At 41.5% G+C, this 21,237-nt stretch overlaps 1 protein-coding gene across 50 annotated transcripts in view; it reads right to left on the bottom strand.

Annotated features, from left to right (window-relative positions):
- LIMCH1 (LIM and calponin homology domains 1) overlaps positions 1 to 21,237 on the bottom strand; it is a 357,562-nt gene that overhangs the window by 154,277 nt on the left and 182,048 nt on the right. For 15 of the 50 annotated variants that reach the window (XM_084971816.1, XM_084971818.1, XM_084971821.1 and 12 more), the window contains exon 1: positions 19,306 to 19,467. The exons of the other annotated variants lie outside the window; for them this stretch is intronic. The gene's annotated coding sequence lies outside the window, so the exon portion shown is untranslated. Of the gene's footprint in view, positions 1 to 19,305; positions 19,468 to 21,237 lie in introns of those variants that run through there. 50 annotated transcript variants of the gene reach the window in all.

Below are 21,237 nucleotides of genomic sequence, written 5' to 3'. Positions count from 1 at the left end.
TAGGCTGGCAGCAACAGTTCCGACTGGACCCCAGGCCTGGGAACCTCCATGTTCCGTGAGTGCGACCCCCCCCCAAAAAAAAACAGATACACACATGCAAAAGACAAATAAAAAGACAAATATCACATGAGATCACTAAGATGTGGAATCTAATAAAAATGATACAATAGAACTTACAAAACAGAAACAGACTCAAAAATTCTGAAACCAACTTATGTTTACCAAAGGGGAAACATGGGGGGTGGGATAAATTAGGGGTTAGGACTGATATGTACACACTACTATACATAAAATAGACAAGTAACAAGGACCTACTATATAACAGGGAAATGACTCAATACTGTAATAACCTATACAGAAAAAGAATCTGAAAAGGAATGGATATACGTAAATGTATAACTGATTTACTTTGCTGTACACCTGAAATGAACACTACTGTGTAAGTCAACTATATTTCAATAAATTTTATTTAAAAAGTGCTCGCTAATATTTTTGACTAGCTGGTAGCAGAGTTAATGATTTTAAAAACAGACCCAGGGGAGTTCCCATCACGGCTCAGTGGAAACAAATCTGACTAGCATCCCTAAGGACGCAGGTTCGATCCCTGGCCTCGATCAGTGGGTTAAGGATCCAGTGTTGCTGTGGCTGTGGTGTAGGCCGGCAGCTGTAGCTCCAATTAGACCTCTAACCTGGGAACCCAATATGCCAAAGGTGTGGCCCTGAAAAAAAAAAAAAAAAAAGACAAACAAAAATAATAAAAATAGACCCAGGGATTTTAATACTGGCTGTTACCTTTGCATATTATGATATTTTCCCAACAACTGTACCACTAACTTCCTTTTTTCAGATCTTTGCTCAAGCATCACCTTGTCAAGAAGCCCTATACTGACCATCCACTCACTCTATTTCACAGGACAACTTATAGCCATTCCTCTCAACATTTTAATTTATTTATTTACTTATTTTTTAATTTTTTAAAATTAAAGTATAGTTGATTTACCGTGTTGTGCCAATTTCTGCTCTACAGCAAAGTGATCCAGTCATACATACATACATATTTTTTCTCATCATGTTCTATTCCAAGACCTCTCAACATTTTATGATCACCTAACATATGCTCTAATTTTTTAATTTATTATTTTTAGTAGTAGTACTATGTTTTCCAAGTAGCACATAAGCTCGTCAAGGGCAGGGCTTTTGTCTGTTTTGCCTATGACACATTCTCCGGGCTTAGTGGCTTCTTGATATTTGTTGAATGAGTGAAAGAAAAGCCTTGCTTAGATTTATTCTGCATCTGAATACTGGGTCGGTTGAAGGAGAGTAATGCTTCCTCACAGCCCTTACAGATCAGCTTTGGAGTCTGGGCAACAGTGAGGACCCGGCTAGCTGGGCGCCCAGAACCACTGGAAGGCATTTAACTGGCCCCAGCACACCCGGCAGCGTGAGCGACAGAAAGCCCCTCGGAGACAGGCTTATGTATTCACGGCACGTTCCCTTGCCTAAAACGCTTCACACATTATGCCCATCAAGCGGCACAAGGGAACGATGTTTGAAATTTCCCTGAAAACAGTAGGAAACTCTTGTTAAATCAACATCACCAAGAGTGTGATGTCGATCAAGTTCACAATGTTCAACAGAAACCTGCTTTTTGAAATTTGTGATCAGCTCCACATCCGCTAACTATTCATGCCTTGTTCAAGCCGATGTGTCAACATCTCACCAAAATATCACTCAAATGGCAATGACTGGAATTTTAATCAACCACAGGAGCTCTCGAATAGATGGGAGACACTTTCCTAGCAAAAAGATGCTACACAGTTAATGCTGCCTTTTCATTCCGACTATGTAATCTTCAGCCTCTACCCTGCGCTGCTGTATTTACAGCATAAATCCCACAGGAGCAGGACCATGGCAATATCTTGTTCCCTGCACAGCGCCTGGCACCTCGGAGACACATGAGAAATATGCACTGAATGAATCATCTTAGTTAATTGAATACATATTTCATCAAGACCCTTAACAAAACCCAACTGACACAGTCCAGGACTAAAGATACTGTCCAGCAGGACGGATGAGACTTGGCAGCAGTATATATGGACAAAGGTCTGAGAGGTTTTGTTTTTCTCAAGCCTGACCTGAGATGAGGGCCAACTGGGCGACTCATCTGCTACATAAGCTCATTCCATCTTAGCCCGAATTAACAATTAACAGAAGCGGTGAGTCTGGAGGATAAGAAAGAATAATTCCTCTGTGTTTTCAACTGGTCAAACCATACCTGGAAGAGAGCTGTCCAGTGCGGGTGAATATTTTAAGAAAAATTCTGACATCATGATGGGTAGTCCAGGAACAAAGTCTCAGAGGAAAGAGGAGGAAATGCAGAGCATGAGGACACGCCTCGCATCGCCAACGGGAACAAGAAAGACTTGGGAGCAGCGCTGGATTACCTCCATCACCTTGGCTGACAGCCGGGCCACCCCCTCACCTGCGAGAGGACCCCACCAACCTCAGCTGACCCACCAAGCTGACCACCCCAGATATGTGAGCCACAAACACTTGTTTTACACCCCCTGGGGTTTTGTGATTGTTTGTTACATGGCTTCATTGCAACAACAGCCAACTGATACAGAGAGAAACAGTGGAAGGTCTGTCCTATGTAAGAGGAAGAAAATAGTTCTGTTTCCTAGGAAGATGAGAACAGAAGAGTTGATTTAAATCCTTAGTGGCCCTAAAGAAGAAAATATTGGGGCTTAGAAACTCAGAGCTTTCTAGGAGTTTCCACTGTGGCTCAGCAGATTAAGAACCTGACTCGTATCTATGACAATGCGAGTTCAATTCCTGGCCTCGATCGGTGAGTTAAGGATCTGGCATGGCCACAAACTGTAGCTATGACTTGGATCCAGTATTGCTGTGGCTGTGGTATAGGACGGCAGCTGCAGCTGCAATTCAACCCCTAGCCTAGGAACTTCCACATGCCACAGTTGCAGCCCTTAAAGAAAAACAAAACAAAATAAAACAAAAAAAACACTCAGAAGAGTTCCTGTCGTGGCTCAGCAGAAACGAATCTGACTAGCATCCATGAGGATGCAGGTTTGATCCCTGGCCTCCATCAGTGGGTTAAGGATCCAGCATTGCCATGAGCTGTGGTGTAGGTTGCAGACGCGGTTCAGATCCTGCGTTGCTGTGTCTCCGGCGTAGGCCAGCCACTACAGCTCTGATTCGACCCCTAGCCTGGGAACCTCCATATGCCACAGGTGTGGCCCTAGAAATACAAAAACAAACAAACAAAGGAACTACTCAGAGCTTTCTAAGGATTAGAGTCATCCAGCAAAAGAATGGGCTTTACTGACTTCAAGCTTGGAACCCAGCAAAGCCAACCACCCCATCACAGTTTCACCAGGCTCAGGCCCCTGGATTGGGCCTGCCCTGGCTTAATAGTATAAGAGCTTGAGAACTCACTTAGGTCAGGGACCACATCTATTTTGTTTTTTCATCCTTACCCATTCAGATAATAGAACAGGATCCAGCAGAGAGTAGGCGTTCAATAATTACGTGTTAAATCAAAAATGAATTGAAGATGGCAAAACTGGTCTCCAGTCTCTCAGTCCAAGAGGGTAAATTGTTGATACTCAGTCTAAAAGGCACACAGATCTAACCACATATTTAGAAAAATATTTAGAGAAATATTTAGAAAAGTTATTTTCTAAGCTCCTAAGAAAAGGAACAGGGGTAATAAAGAACAGGTTGAGGAGAAGTAGGAGTGCGGTAATTTGAATATTTTATGGCACAAAACTCCAAAATATTCATGTTTATTACTTTTATGAATTAGTGAAAAGCAGCCTAAGGGAATGAGAAGCAAGAAACAAGGAAAAGGCACTGATTCCAAGAGAACAAAAGCTGGTAAAGACTTGGAAAGTAAAGTGATGGTAATTATAAATATATTCGGCCTTATGCCCATGATTCCAGCTTTCCAGAACATTCTTTCTCTCAGGTGGATCCTGCTGCAACGCCATGTTTTAAAGGTCACTGCATAAGGATATAAGGGATGAACCACACAGAGAGAACCGTGGCCAGAAGGACACCTCTTCTTTCAGACTCTCCACATAGCACATGGAAGGCACTTTCTCCACCATAACAGGAGCCAGCAAACTTTTTACCAAAGATGCATATTTTAGGCTTGGGGGGCCATATGCAGTCACAGATATTATGTAAACGAACGAGCATGGCTGTATTCCAGTATCACTTTATTTACAGACACGGAAATTAGAATTTTACTTAATTTTCACGGGTTAGAAAATAGCATTATTCTTTAAACTTTTTGCAACCACTTAAAGACATAAAAACATTCTATTTGCAGCTTGCAGGCCCTGATAAAAAGGCAGCAGGCTGGTTTGGGCAGACAAGCCACAGTCTGCCGAGCCCTCTTCCATTTGAGCCTTCCAATTTCACCTCATATTTGTGTCCTTCTACTGGCCAACGCTGGCCACACAGACTGTCCCTGGAAGAGCCTCAGGAGTGATCATTTTGGTCTGATAAGAGTAACATTTAATTTCATGACTCTGCATGAAGAAAAGCAGATATTACTAGGGTTACTTTGTCCCAAGGGTCTCCTTTAGGAAAATTCAAGGATCAAGCACTGTTTTGCATGGTCTCTAATGAGCTTGGCAATGTAAGGTAAAGCTCTTACAGATACTCATGAGTCCAAGTTCAGCTGAACTCATGAACCTGGCAGACAGTGCTGGAGAGATAAAAGACAACACCCCCCCTCCAAGGTCATTTACATTCTTATCTAATTGTACAATAACCTATCAATGACTTAAATATTTGCTTCCCATCTTGAACTGTGTCAATTTCCTCTCATGGAGGTGGAAAGATAGAAGAAACACCCTGAGCATTTGAAATAAAAGAGTCTCCTATAGAAAGACGTATACAAGGAATTTCATCTTCTAAAACTAGATGTTAAGATTAGACTTTTTCCTCAAAATAAATTAATATGACTCTGTTTCATGGCAGTGAAAACCTTAATAATTAATCATGTTTTCTTTTTTACTACGGCTGCCAGGAAAGAGTCAAGTTTGTGCCCCAATTATAGAAATTAAATAAGATATTTATTCTTTAGTTATACTGATATTGTCCATAATCAAAGCTTTTATTTTCCCCCAATGATATCTTTATTTTTCCTCAGGGACAGAATGAACCATGTTAGCAATACACTCATATCAAGATAAGCCAAAATGAAGCAATACACTCATGAAGATAAGTCAAATGAAGCATTTATTTCAAATATCCTCCTGTTTTTCAACATAGCCTTCCACTTCTCCATATGTTTCTGTTCTTCATCTGGCTGCTGGTTTTTTGTTGCCATGGCACTTAATATTTATACAAACAATAAAAAGCACAGTAACAGTCCCAGCCCACTTCCTGTCAACTCCTAGTTAGAATTTCAGATCAAGTGTGTGTGATTGATTCCAACCCGATGCACCCAGAGATGGTGGGATGAGAAAGCCTTGAGCCATTTACTCCAGGTCATTTAGAAAGTTAAAACACTTACTTTTTTTAATGCTGAGGAGAGTAAACTGAGATAAGGGTATCTAATTATTTTTCCTTATTGAGTCAGTCAACAGGTATTAATTGAGCTCCTACTACATATCAGACATACAATAAAAATGAATCAATTAGAAGAGTTCCCTGGTAGCCTGGAGGTTAAGGATCTGGCATTGTCACTGCTGTGGTGAGGGTTCGATCTGCATGCCATGCGCCTAGCCAAAAAATTTAATCAATTAGATTCTGTATCAAATTTTGGGTCTCACCCTCCTATAAAGAGGAAATAGATGTTTAAGCAGCAGAGCGAAGAACTGGGGATGTGAGGAATGAGAGCTGCACCGAGAATGCTGGGGGTGAGGCCCGCCATCTCTAGCAGTGTGGGTACATGGTGAGGCATTATTAAATCAGACAGCATTTTTTGGAATACAGACACATCAGCTAGAAACTAGGTTACTTGGTCATATCTTAATAAAAAGACTGAATTTGCAAATGAACATGTGGATTACAAAGTGACTTGCATCTTACTCTTTAAGTAAATTTGGTCTCTCCCGTGCTTAAAAGCTTCCATCTTAAACGCTTTAAAAAAGCGTTCTTCTTTTAAAAATGTATCTTAACTTAGCTTCTCACTATTCACAAAGGCACCTGTGAGAGCAGTAGAAATCCACTTGGGCCATGGGATGTGGTGGTTAAGAACCAGGCTTGGGTTTGAATCCCAATCTAGCTAGCTAGCTAACTAGCTGGGTTACTTTGTCTAACTATCGAGGTTACTTTGGGCAAATGTTTAACCTCCTTGTGTTTAGTTTCTTTGTTCACAAAATGAGGGTACAATTCTATCCTCCCTTGTGTTGTCGTAGGAAGGAAAAGGGGAAAAAATTAAGTACTTAGGAATACTGTATAATAAAATGATAAAGGGCAAGGGTATGACAGCAGACTCCTGGATTCAAATTCCAGCTTGATCCTTCATTTACCTTGAGTGCACACCTACCATCCCTGTGTCTTGGATTCCTCACTTATATTGTCTTTTTTTTTGTCCTTTTTAGGGCCACACCCGAGGCATATGGAGATTCCCAGGCTAGGGGTCCAATCGGAGCTGTTGCTGCCAGCCTACACCACAGCCACAGCAATGCCAGATCTGAGCTGTGTCTTCGACCTACACCACAGCTCACGGCTTGATCCTTAACCCGCTGAGTGAGGCCAGGGATCGAACCTGCAACCTCATGGTTCCTAGTCAGATTCGTTTCTGCTGCACCACAATGGGAACTCCTCACCTTCCTCACTTATAAAAGGAAGATACTAGTTGTATCCACCTTGTTGGGTTCCTATGGAAGCAAATAATAGATGTAAAGAGCTTAGCATAAAATGAGCACTCAATTAATGTTAATTTATTAATGCCTGTCATACTGTAGACACTAAATAAGTGGTAGTTAAGATGAACAGTCTGAAAAAGATGTTTGACATCACTAATCATCAGGGAAATGCAAATCTAAACCACAGTGAGCTATTGCCTCATACCTGCCAGACTAGCTGTCATCAAAAAGACAACAAATATCAAGTGTTGGTGAGGATGTGGAGAAAAGGAAACTCTGGCGCATTTTTGGTGGAATTGTAAACTGGTGCAGCCACTATGGAAAACACTATGGCACTGCCTCAAAAAAAAAAAAAAAAATGAAACTAGAACTCCCATGTGACTTTTTGGGTATTTAGCCAAAGAAAATGAAATATTAACTTGAAAAGATATGTGCACCCCATGTCTATTTACAATGGCCAAGGTATGAAAATAACCTGTGTCCATCAACAGATGAATGGATAAAGCAAATGCAGTATATGTACATCATGGAATATTACTCAGCCATGAAAAGAGTGGAATCTTGCTTTTTATGACAACATGGATGGACCTTGAGGTGTTTCTGCTAAGTGAAATAGGTCAGACAAAGACAAACACCATATGATCTCACTTACATGTGGAATTTTTTTTAAAAAGCTCACAGGTACAGAGAACAGGTTGTTTGTTGCAAAAGCAGGAGGTGATGGGTGGGTAAAATGGGTGGAGCGGGTCAAAAGGTTCAACTTCTAGTTATAAAAAAAAGTAAGTCATGGGAATGCCATGCACAACATTGTGACTATAGCTAATAATACTCCGTGGCATATTTGAAAGTTGTAAGAGAGTAGATATTAAAACTTACCAGAAAAAAAAGTTCTATAACTATGTGTGGTGATGGATGTTAACTAGACTTATTGTGCTGATCATTTTGCAATATATACAAATATCAAATCATTGTGTTGTACACCTGAGACTAATACTAATATAATGTTGTGTGTTAATTATACCTCAACTACAACAAGATAAAATAGAAATGAAATAAGCCAAAACAAACAAATAAAAAAACCCGGTATGGGACAAAATGTGAAGGGAGAGGGACCATAAATCTTCACAGGCAGAAAAGTCTTAGGAATAATTCTGTCCTATCCTTCATCTGACAGATGGGAACACCCAGGACTAAAGCAACAGTAAGCCCCCCTGCTTTGGGGGCAGAGCCTGGACTGCCACCATGTCTTTGCCACCAGTCCAAAGTTCTTGACCTGAAATCACATGATACATTTAGTCTTCCTGCCTCAGGGATCAGGAGATTGTAATGGAAACCAGTTTTTCATGTCTATACTCCAAATGGAAAAAAAACTGGATAAGGATTTAGGGGGTAGAGGAAAGTGAGAGCAGCCATTGGCAAAGGGACAAAATTGAATACTATTCCTCAATATGGGCTCTATCTGTAAGGCATCAAGATGCAATTTTTGGTGAAACTGGCCAAGGGTTTATAGATTAAAAGTATAACCATGAGAAATAAGAATGGCTTTGGGGAATTACAGACTGATAAGTTACACTTTTGGATAGGGCTAGCTGATGAAGTCATTAATCACATAAACAAAACAGCCTGGATTTTCAAATAAGGAAATTTACTAAGAGACTAAAGAGATTAATTTAGTAAGGTATTTGGTGGTAGAGGGCAAAAAGGTTCTGTTGAATGAATTTCTCTTTAACAGATATTTTCAAAATTGAGTTGAGTCATGTCGCAATCATTGCTAAAATACTTTAAAAGAAGAAACAATTCAGAGCATTTAGTTCAACACTGTCGCTTTACAATGACGAATTAGAAACAGAACAAGTGGGCTTGCTCAAAGTGACTTGGTTAGTTTAGTTTCAGATCCCCATGGATGGGTTTACGGCTTAAAATATGAGCTTCAAAGAGTAGAAATAAACAGAAGTATATCAACCTCATTGCAGAAGTCTCCATCTCATTCATTCAGAGCTTATAAGATGCCAGACAAGACACCAAGTGGACCCATAAAATTTTATTCCTCACAAATCAATGCATTAGGTACTATCATTATGCCAACTTATAGATGAGAGAGTAGATGTTTCAGGAAGGATGTGAGTGACTTTAGCACTTGTATCAGCACCATTACTGTCAATATCTTTTTCTGAGCATGAACCACCCACCAAGCAAACATTCTAATTTCACTTACAGAAGCTCATTTAATCTTTGTAACCGTCTTATGAGGTCAGTACTACAGTTAATCTGCATTTTACAGATGAGAAAGCTGAAGCTTAGAAAAGGTTACAGTCATACTGAATGAAGTAAGTCAGAAAGAAAAAGACCAATACCGTATGATATCACTTATATCTGGAATCTAATATAAGGCACAAATGAACCTTTCCACAGAAAAGAAAACCATGGACTTGCAGAATAGACTTGTGGTTGACCAAGGGGAAGTGGGGGGGAGTAGGGTGGTTGGGGAGCTTGGAGTTAATAGATACAAACTGTTGCCTTTGGAATGGATTAGCCATGAGATCCTGCTGTGTAGCACTGGGAACTATGTCTAGTCACTTATGATGGAGCAGGATAATGTATGAAAATAGAATGTGTACATGTATGTGTAACTGGGTCACCATGCTGTACAGTAGAAAAAAAATTGTATTGGGGAAATAACTATTAAAAAAATAATGATAAAAAAAAAGGTTAAATAAGTGGGCCAAGGTCACCTAGCTGGAAAGTGGCCAAACCAGGAGACAAATCTGGGCCTCTATAACATCTTCCAAAATAATAGGGTTGGAATTCCCATCGTGGCTCAGTGGTTAACGAACCTGATTAATGTCCATGAGGACTTGGGATTGATCCCTGGCCTCGTTCAGTGGGTCAAGGATCCGGCATTGCCATGAGCTGTGGTGTAGGTCTCAGATGCAGCTTGGATCTGGTGTTGCTGTGGCTGTGGCCAAAGGCTACAGCTCCAATTTGACCCCTAGCCTGGGAACCTCTATATGACACAGGTGCAGCCCCGAAAAAAAGACAAGGAGAAAAAAAAAAGAAGAAGAAGAGGAAGAACAGGGTTGACACTACATTGTAAATCAACTGTACTTCAATAAAATTTAATTTTAAAAAAGAAGAAAAACAGGCTTGGTGGTTGCCAGAGGCAAGGGGTGGAAGGTGAGGTGAAATGAGAGAACGGGGTCAAAAGGTACAAATTTCCAGCTCTAAGAAAAATAAGTCATGGGGACATAATTTAGAGTATGGTGACATACAGTTAACACAGTGTGGCGTATTTGGAATTTGCTAAGAGAGGAGATCTTCAAAGTTCTCACCACGAGAAAAAAATTGTAACTATGATGGATGTCACCTAGTCTTATCTGGTGATCATTTTGCAATTACTCAAATATTGAGTTGTTTTGCTGTACACTGGAAACTAACATAATGTTATATGGCAATTACCTCCAAAAATTTAAAAAGGATCATAGGAAGGAGAAAGTACGAAGAAAAAAAATCCATTTGCAAATCTTTGACTCCTCCACTATTAGAGACCCAAGCCGACAAGGAAGTATAAATACGGTGAAGACCTTAAGGAATTCCTCCAGATGGGGGAGGGGAAACCCTTGGCATCTCTGAGGCTAAGAGAACACACTGATGAGTAGAGGAAGAATGGGGGCTGCCCCAGGAGAGGGATTTTTGCTCCAATTATACCAAGGCTCACTACTCTTTCAGTGCCCTCATCCATCACCAGGGGAAGCAACCTGTCCATTGCCTGGAATGCCATGCTAAGTGGAACAGTAAATTGGGCATGGAAAGAGCATGCTGAAAGTGCCTGAAAGTCTCATGAGGAAAGGAACTGAGTGAAGTGTTAGGGGAGGGGAGGAAGCATGAAGAAAGTTGAGAAATAAAAATCGACACGTTGATTTCATCCCATGGTCAGGCAAGGGTAACAGAACAACCTAAACAAGGTCTCCCAGAGATTTTTTTTATCTAAAAAAAATAGAATGATGACGGGGGACTGCTTTCTCTTCCACATAGGGGCAGTCATCTTTGCATTGATACAGGTGCAGCCCCGAAAAAAAGACAAGGAGAAAAAAAAAAGAAGAAGAAGACACCAAGTGTCTTCACAGAAATCTACTGACAAAGTCTGGAAATCTTGGTGAATGAGTAAAAAGGTAAGCCAAGTAGGAATCATTTCTTATTTTTTTGTAAAGCATTCAGCCCATTGTTAATACTTCATCTTGGCAAATATAACCAACATAACATAATTTCTAGCTAAATTATGGCCAGAAAAATTAAAATGCCAAATAAGTATGAAATGAAATGGATATTCTTGACTGAATGCAGTATTTTGTCTTCCGACTGCTTAAATACATAAACTCTGTGTTTACCTAACTTTTTGAAAAGTCAAACCTGTGATTTTTAAATTAACATTTTCTGGTCAAGCATAAGAGGCTATCACTCACTCATTGATTGATTAAATAACCATTTAATAAAATGCATTGTAGCCTCAATACCATTCAACGCAAATTGCAACAATTTCTTTTCAGGAATAGGGGTGAATAAAGGAGACTTTGAAGGAAGCTGGGGAGGGCAAGTCAAAGCCATCAGTCAAGGTCAATGTTAAGCTTAGAGCCAGATGACATGGTAGCTACCCAATCTCTCTTGCTATAATTTTCTTAGCAAAACTCTTTGTTTTCCATTCCTGATGCTTGCCCCTCACTTTCCACAGCAACTCTCCTCTCATACTGACAAACAGGAAAAAACCACTCAAGTTAGTTCTTACATAATGGTTTGTTTGTTTTTTTTTTTCTTATTTTCTTTCTCTTTTTTTTTTCCTTTTCTTTCTTTTTTTTTTTCTTTTTGGTGGGAGACCCAGGACTCAAAGGGCCTTGATGCTTTTTTATCAATTCCACTAAAAGTCAAGGGCAGGAAATAAAAATATTTTTCTCTTCCGACACAAATACAATGCCCCTTTGTGAAGCTGCTAAGAAGCTAGAAATAGCAAATCTGGGAAAATTTTCAGGTGAGAGATATGCATCAAAATATTTCTCTCTGCTAAAAATATCTCTAAGTCAGTCTCAGCATTCCAATTCACATCATGCTGCAATTCAAGATGATGAGCAAAATCAGTTTCTCCCTTAGACAGGCAGTGCCTCTGAGGTTACACAAAAGAGTCATGTAGCCTGTCCTTTGATGCTGAAGTCCCATTTGGCATTGTCACTTGAGAGCAGTTGTTATCACGATAGAAGCAAGAGAGACAGAAGAGGCAAAAGAGACCAATTCAAATTACTGCATGTTCATTACCTGGTGCCTGGAGTTTAGATCAAGGATCCCAGAGATAACGTCTGCAAGTTGGGGAGTCCTACAAAATTGAACCCATGACAGCAAAGTTTGCAGGGTCCTTCCCAGCTGCCCCAGCACAGATAAACGAGGCTCCCCACCGATAAACGAAGCATCCCCATCCTAATGGCAGAAGGGCTCATCTAGCATCCAGAATCAAACCTGGTGGCAAGAGATGTGTGTGGTCCAGGGTAGATGCCAACTTTTAGCCCCACAGCCATGGAGACACATGAGAAAATGTAAAAAGACCTTTCCTTGGGGAGCAAGGTGAATGCAGTGTAATAACCAGATGAGCCCCGGGCACCTAGCCGCTCCTGAGTTCCTCTCGCCTTGGGGGCTTCACCCTGCCACCCTCAGGGACTCCCAGTGCTGACGCACCCCTCATCAGGAGCAGAAAGCAGATGACAGCTAAGTTTTCTTCAAGTCCTGCCAAGAAAAACACTGCAAGGTTAAGATCACAAAAGCCTTCAAATATCTTGCTACTGAGGTTCCTTTTTAAAACGCTCAGTATACACACACACACAGAGAAGAAAATTCACATTCAGTCAAAGGGTTCAAGAATGTTGACGATTTCACAAGGAGTCGCCATGTTCTTAAACCCTTTCAACAGCTCTATTTGTTCTCAAAAGGGTCGTAGATTTATGTAATAGCTGTTTATCTTTCAGCTGGTCCACTGCAAGCCAAAGACTAACAGAAAGCATCCAGCATAATCACAGGTTTGGAGCTGAAGAGGCTGGAGGGTTGATGATGGGGAGTCAGAAGGGCAGCACCAAGAGTTCATCATGTTGCTTGTGGCGGGAAAGTGTGTCCGTGGGTGAAAAGAGGGCATTTCAGATAAAAATGCAGAAGTAAACATCCAGAGAAAGAATATTTCCACGGCGGTCTTGTCGACACGCCCCCTAAATCTGTCCCCCGCACAAAAGAAAAACAACAACTAGGTTCTGTGAAATGATGGAGTGAACATTCACCTAAGATATAGGAACATCTTTCTACCAAGTGATAAAAACCCGTCACAAAATAAATATGCACTGCATGCTCTCTGTGAAACTATGACACAGACACACCTTCGTTTTTATCAGAAACCTGACCAAGACGTCAGGACCCTGGCTTGAAACACTGCTCTGGGGTTCAGGGGTCTGCCAGGAGACCTGAGACCTGGAGAGGAGAAGAGAATTGGGACAGAGCTCCTTCACATAGCATCCAATTAATTGTGCTCACACAGGACAAAGGAGGACCACAAGAATACATTCCAATCCACGGGAGAGTATGCGAGCCTTGATCCCGAGGCGCAAAGAAAAGAAAGAAATTTTCAATTGGGGAATAGATATTAAACCTAGCCTGTTGTCTTACTTGACTAAACTTCCTGAAAAATCCAACCTTCTTAAATATGAGTTCTTGTAGAGGCAAAATTACTACCTACGCAGTAATGCAAAGAGGTCCCTAATACCACACTCAAACTGATTTCATGTTACTTTGTTTTATAGTTAAACCTATAAACATAGGTTAACATATTTCTATTAAAGTACATGAAATATATATTTATAGTAAAAACTCATTATCTTTAGCTGAGTTAGACATTCGGTGCCTTGAAGGACACCCCGTTGTTTGAGAGGCAAACACCCCTCATTGGGGAAGGACATGCTGAATTAGAAAGAATCCCTGAATCTCTTAGACACAGTTCCATGTCTTGCCCTCTCCCTCACAGATCACAAACTTTTTGAATTAGCTTTCTTTGAATCAGCAGGTTATTGACCAAAAAAGATAGGCCGGTTAATTATTTCTTAAAAGTCAACTGATCCTTTGACCATTACGTACAGTATTCGGTTTTGCCATCATCAAAACATACTAATTCTTTAGCAATAGTGTGAGGAATATTTTATAATTTATTTAGTCACTATTTTCAATGTGTTGAAGCTCATTCATATAAATACACTCTAGAAAGTTTCTCTCTCTTACTGTTAATACCTGCATGGATGAAAGATTCTCATCTACTTTAAGAGAATCTTGACATCAGGTTTGCTCACAGTACAACAAAAAGTAAACTGCTATATCCTATTGTTCTTGGATGGGATGAATTTCTGGATGCAGCTGAAATACCAAGGCGTCAGTAAACAGTATAAATATCTTGTTCTATGGCAATGAAACAACAGGGAAAATAGGTCAATGTCAGGAAATAGGTAGTATGGGAGATTTAAGGGCCAAAAAAAAAAAAAAAAAAAAGAGAGAGAGAGAGAGACACACACACACACAGAGAAAATAGGGAAACAAAGGGATGCTTAGTTGCTAGTCAATCAGACTTTTTTTTCTTTTCTTTTTTCTTTTTTTTAGCATACCCATGGAACATGGAAGTTCCCAGGCCAGAGACAGAATCTGAGCCAGAGCCATGACCCACGCCACAGTTGCAGCAATGCTGGATCCTTAACCCACTGCACTGGGCCAGGGATTGAACTGGCAACACCACAGAGACAAGCCAGATCCTTAACCCACTGTGTTACAGTGGGAAGGCCTCTTTTTTTCTTTCTTTCTTTCTGTCTGTCTTTTTTTTTTTTAAACAGGTCTACTTAAATCTACTTTTCTCTTAGGACTTTTTTTCATACAAATGTTTACTGCTTAATGCACATATTTAAATGTTTTAACCAACTACCATGGTTGAATAGTTTGAGAGCAGAAACCTCCTACCATTAGAACCTTCTCAGGAAAAAAAAAAATATATATATATATATATATACACATATATTTATACCTATAGAATATATATATACATATCCATACATATCCATATTCACTTGCATCCAAGAATTTACTAAACTCGTTCTATTCCTAAAAGCAAAATGTAGCAGCAGCAGCAGCAACCGGAATAAAATCAATAAATCGAGAACTTCAAGCTTGGTTAGTTGTGCTGGAAATGAACAATTGAAATAGAAATGAGGACAATGAAATGAGATTCTTTCCAGCAGATTTAGGGCTAGAGTGATAATCCCAGGATGTGTAATTAGAGGAGAGGAAACTCAGTCAGAACTTCACTCCATCACAGAGCAGCCAAGTAGAAGCCAGCAAACACAGACCAGTTTCCAACCGCTGCTCACACCACAGTATGGCTGGGGCAGCTCCAGGAAGCGCAGGGAAACCTCAGGGAGTTTTCAAGTTGTATCCTTTATGGTATTTTCAGGGACCCAGCCAACAACAGCCAGGGGGCTGTTTACCAAAGTCATACTCCGGCACCACCCACAGAAAGGCTTGTATAAATCACTGCCAAAGCTTACATGGGAATCAAACAGAAGGATCTGAATTCAGCCATGTGAAACATGCCCCAGTCATTTCGTAAGCTCGGTTTCTTCACAGGCGGCTGTTGTGGAAGAAATGACTGCTTCCAGAAAACAGAGACCCCAGGAATGAACCCCGCCACATGGATGAAAGTAGAGGGAAAAGTTACTAATTATCCCATTCCACAGTTCACACTGATGACTGACTTAGTCTGGGCTCTAAGGCATCTAAGGTTAACACTGCCCCTCAAAAACAAGGGGAGTGAATAGTATATGGGGCAGATTTCAGATGCTGTCTTTCTCCAAAGTAAAAAAAAAAAAAAAGGGATTCACCAAACTAAAATATCAACATTCTACCAGACCAGCAAAACCATATAGAGACCAGTTGTTCACACACATCCTTGTGTTTCCAAGAGAGGGGAAGTTCCCTGTTCTAAGAAAGACCTCACAGAAGCCCACCTGCCATGGCAGTTCCAGAGGCTGAAAAGAGAAGATGACCTTGACAAAATCCAGCTGTCTTCACTCTACACTCTCAAAGCTGGGTCTTCAGCGCTTGTGACTCCTACTTCCCATCATCGTACCTGCTCTGGCTCTATCATTCTTTTACTGCTTACCTGCAATCCTCTATGTTTCAGAGGCTGATTAGGCACATCTCTGCTTTGGCTCTCCCTCCAATTTCAATCCAATGCCCATGCCATATATCTCTCACTACCTTTAAGTGACCGTAGAGCTGGGCTCTGTGCGCCCCTCCATACACACACAACTCTCTCTCTATTTCCTAACCCCCACTCACTGCTCAGAGCTAAGTGGAAAGCATCATTCTTTTACGTCTACTCAACATACCATTTTAATAGAGAAAAAGAAACACAGCAGCTGGGTTCATTGAGTCAATAAATTCATCATGCCCAACAGAGTCCAGACTGCAGCATCCACTAAGGCAAAGACTGCCACTGTTAGGTTCAACATTCAATACCCAATATTTCATTGAGTGCCTGGCACAGAGTAGGAGTTCCATAATTATTTGTTGAGAGATGGGAAATAATCTTTTTTTCCTCTAAATTCCATTTTAGTCTTTTATTCTCAAAATGTTTTCTCTACTGAACAAACGAAGGTTTGCAAATCACTGGAATCATGGGTTAAGGGAAGGAGCCAAAAAGGTAGGGTCGAAATCTCAAAAGCTCCCAAATTCATTACAATAACCAATCCTCCTCCACTGCCTCTTCATGCTTGTTCCTCTCTTCATATCTTGAACCACATTCTAGGGAAATTTCTAGGCCCTTTACCCATAGTAACTAATTTACTCCTCATGAAAACCATATCAGGGAGTTACCATACTATTCCCATTTTATAGACAAGGAAACAAAGGCCTCGAATGATAGAACAACCACCCAAGAAGCACACAGCTAAGAAGTGGCAAGTCCAGGAATTGAATTTAGGCCGTGGGACTCCGGAATGCCAGCTCCTACTGAACACACTTCGTTGCTTCCTGAAGGACAGCTATTAAGAAGGCTGAGGGATTTCCCACTGTGGCTCAGTGGAAACAAACCCGAATGGTATCCAAGAAGATGTGGGTTCGATCCCTGGCATCACTCCGTAGGTTAAGGTTCTGGTGTTGCTGTGGTGTAGGTCAGTGGCTGCAGCTCTGATTTGACCCCAAGCTTGGGAACATCCATATGCCAAAAAAAAAAAAGGCTAACTGAGGGCTATGAGGAATGGTTTCCTGGCCATTTAGTCAGTAAAATATGTATTGAATGCCTACTATGTGCCAGATGCCAAAAAAATACCCTTGACAGCCATGAACACTATTCATAAATAGTCAAGATTCCTTTGCTTTTCTAGTTCTTATTTGCCGTATCTCCCAAACAGTAAGAATCTGCTGGTGCAGAATCTTCTAGAAAAGGAAATTGAGTAAGCATTGGCTCTTTTTCCTTATCTCTGTCTTTTCTTCTTCTTCTTCTTCTTCTTATTAAAGTATAGTTGATTTTCCATGTTGTGCCAATTTCTGCTGTATAGCAAAGGGACCCAGTCATACACATTCATATAATCCTGTTCTTCTGTCTTCTAAACCTTCTTCTTGAAAACAATCACCCATCTTCCAGCATTACATGGAAGTCTAGCAAGAGTCAGTGGGACCGTGCAGCAGCCTGGAGTGGCAGAGGGAGTGATCTAAGCGGACACAGGGAAATGAATAAAATGGTATTTCTGCTCTACTAGGAAATGGAGTGTATTGGCAACTTTTCCAAGGCTTGGTTAACAGTCCAGAAGCTGAAAAGGAACGGATATATGTTCGTGTAGAAGTGATGTGCTTTGCTGTACCCCTGAAACACAACGTTCTAAGTCAACTATATGTCAGTAAAATGTATTTTTAAAAAAAGAAAAAGGTAAACCCCACTGAGGGTGTTGGATTCTTGCCCCTTCTTCCCACCCTTGGAAAGGGCTTCTAGGAGAGAAGAGTAGGGGTCACCCAATCGCCCTCTGTACACGTGACACAAAAGGCAGGTGAGGGGAGTGGCACGTGGCCCCCTCTCCCCTCCTCACCCCACCCCAGCGGCATTCCTGAAGGAAAAGGTGCAGCCTCTGTGTGATGTGACCTTCACCTCACTCAGCACCCACCCCTGCAGGGCCAAACGATCCCCTTCTCCCAGAGGCGCTGAATCAGCCCCGCTGGGACCAACCCGAAGAGAAGCCTCAGACTCCCGAGACTTTTGGTCTATTCAGCACCATGAAGGAAATAGCAGTCGTACTGTGAGGGAATAAAAATGAGGAGTTGGCTGAATAAAGGTGATAAAAATAGATTTTCCGACTCCACGGAGATGAATCATTTTGCCATGGGGATTCGCCAGGCTCTGTTGCAGCTTCGCTTGCGACCCAGCCTCATAAATTCGACCAAGGAAAATTTCCTTCCCCTAGATGACCGGTGCCATGAAGCGTTTAGCAATCGGACAGTTCTGACAGGGTTTTATTAAAGAGTGCTCCAGAAATAACTTCTATTCCTTCCCTAGCCTGCAGTAAATATTGACTTTGAAGGGAGCAGAGTGGGCGAGCCTGGGTCGCGCAGCCCTTGACCCCCAGACTCGCTGCCCCCGCCCCTCAATTTTCTCCTCGACTCTTCTCCTCCTCATTTTAAGAAATGGAGATTTTTAGAAAGCAGAGGGGGGTGTGGAAAGGAGCAGAATGTGGGGGGGGGGTGGACTCAGGTGAAACAACACAGGTCGGTTGGCACATTTTCTCCAGAACACCACGTGCTGTCGAGGAATAAACCTTGAAGATGGAGCAGAGCTGCTTCTAATTCATAAATAAAGACAAATCCTCGTTCTTTTGACTAGTGTGTCTTCCATGACACAGCCCCAAAGAAAAAACAAGGCTTTCCTTAGAGCATTCAAAAAAGGGCTTAATTAGGAGTTCCCGTCCTGGCTCAGTGGTTAACGAATCTGACTAGGAACCACGATGTTGCGGCTTCAATCCCTGGTCTCGGTTAGTGGGTTAAGGATCCAGCGTTGCTGTGCGCTGTGGTGTAGGTCGCAGACGCGGCTTGGATGTGTAGACTGGCAGCTGTAGCTTCAATTAGACCCCTAGCCTGGGAACCTCCATATGTCATGGGTGCGGCCCTAGAAAAGACAAAAAGACCCAAAAAAAAAAAAAAAAAAAAAAAGCTTAATTAAAAGCAACAGGTGGTAAAAATATCAGGGGACAAGGTAACCTCCATAGGAAAGTCATTCTGGTATCATTTTAGCTATACCATAAGTGTGTAAAAAGAAACTTTAAAAAAAACCCAAGTGATAAAATCTAAATAGCTTCCTTCCTTCACTCTCAGATACCCGTCATCACGCATTTTTTTCATAATGGATTTTACTTACCCCTCCATGGCCTCATATTCCACATAAAACTCCAGCATCCCCACACTTGCAGGGGTGGGGCATCTCTCCCGCAGGGCCCCACCAGTCAGCCCCGACACAGCCCAAGAGCCCTCATAGCCCCTTTCCAGAAACAGCCCTCAGCACAGCACACCCAGCTCTGCCCCGAGCAGGCTGCAGCAGCCGAAATGCTGATGCAGTGAAAGAGAACTAACTGGAAGACAGCGTGATTGCCACACCTATTAGGGAGGGAGGCTGGGCAGTCTGTCCCCACCGAGGAAGGGGGACAGAAGGCCCAGGAGGTTCAGCTGTCCAGGGCGACGCTGCACGAGAAACTGGAGACAGCTGCTGCTATGGAGTTGGCATCCAAGGCTATCAGGAAACCCGGAACTGGCATAGGACCCAGCGGGACCGGAGGGAGGAGCGTTCAAGTCCCAGCTCTGGAAGAAAGAAGCCTCGGGACCTCAGGCAAGTCACTGTCCTCTGAGTCTCAGTTTCCTCGTTTGTAAAACAACGGCGTTTCAGAAATAAATCCCTAAAGAGCTCCGAGTTCTGGAATTGTAAGGCCATCAGGATAATCATGAATATGATAAATAAGAAGCACAGCAACAATTTGTTGAAAGCAGAGTATGTACCATCCACCCTATGAGGCAATTTTTTTTTTTTTTTTTTTTTTTTTACGGCCGCACCTACGGCCATATGGAGGTTCCCAGGCTAGGGGTCAAATCAGAGCTGCAGCTGTCAGCCTACACCACAGCCACAGCAATGTCAGATCCGAGCCGCATCTGCAACCTACACCACAGCTCCCAGCAATTCCAGATCCTTAACCCACTGATCGAGGCCAGGGATTGAACCCGAAACTTCATGGATGCTAGTCAGGTTTGTTACCACCAGGCACAACGGGAACTCCCCTATGAGGCATTTTAAACATATCATCTCATTTAATCCCACATGAGATGTATCAACCCCATTTTATAGATGAGGAAACTGGTGAACTCACTCCATGGTTCCCCATGAAAATAAAGGATCATCATAGCCAGTCAGGGTTTTGAATTTAAATGGAAGCATTTAATCTTTGTGCCTGAAATTGAGATGACATCTGAGGATGGAATTTCTGTACTGGTGGGTGATGAATGTGTTTACAATCCTGTGCTGGTAGAATCCTGAGGTACTAATATTTATGGTTATGGCCGTTCTTGCTACTGCAAAACCCATTTCCCACCTGTTGTTTTTTATTAAACCTCCCTAAAGGACATGAAATATTTCTTTGTGCAGATTCTAGAAACGGGGGATCATGAAATATGTGAGCAGAAACCTCATGTGTGGATTTACGGTTTGGAATTTTCAAACGCTATAAAGCACAGTGTTTACAACCAATTCATCATTTGTAAAAGTTTATTAGATTGATATGCCCACTGATGCACTGGTATCCTGCCATTTATGGACACCCATACATCCAATGGTGGGCTGACAGTTAATATTTATTAGTAACTTCTGTATTCCCTTGCCTATTTTGCAGTATCCTTGCCTTATGTTCTATTTTATGTTAATCTTCAATCACTCTAGTTTTTAAGTTAAATGTTTTATTTTGAAAGAGTTTTTAGATTTACAGAAAATGGCAAAGATAGTCCAGAGAATTCCAGTATCACTCATACTCTGTATTTTATATTACTAACCAGTGGAGAGTACCATTTATCACAGCTAATGAATAAACATTAGTATGCTTCATGTTCTATTTAGGTTTCATTAGTTCTCCCCTGATGTACTTTTTCCGCTCCAAGATCCACCCAGGATTCCATATTATAATCATCGTTTCTCTTAAGCTTCTTCTGGACTTTCCTTGTTTCTCAGACTTTCCTTGTTTCTGATGACTCTGACAGCTCTGAGAAGTACTGGTCCGGTACTCTGTACCTCAGTTTGGGTTTGTCTGATAGT

This window comes from Sus scrofa, chromosome 8, assembly GCF_054392235.1.
Source record: "Sus scrofa isolate SSC_HxYL_T2T_F1_AM1 chromosome 8, Sscrofa_HxYL_maternal_Yorkshire_Landrace_v2.0, whole genome shotgun sequence".
NCBI lineage: Eukaryota > Metazoa > Chordata > Mammalia > Artiodactyla > Suidae > Sus > Sus scrofa.
This window is presented reverse-complemented; position numbering and strand designations above follow the sequence as displayed.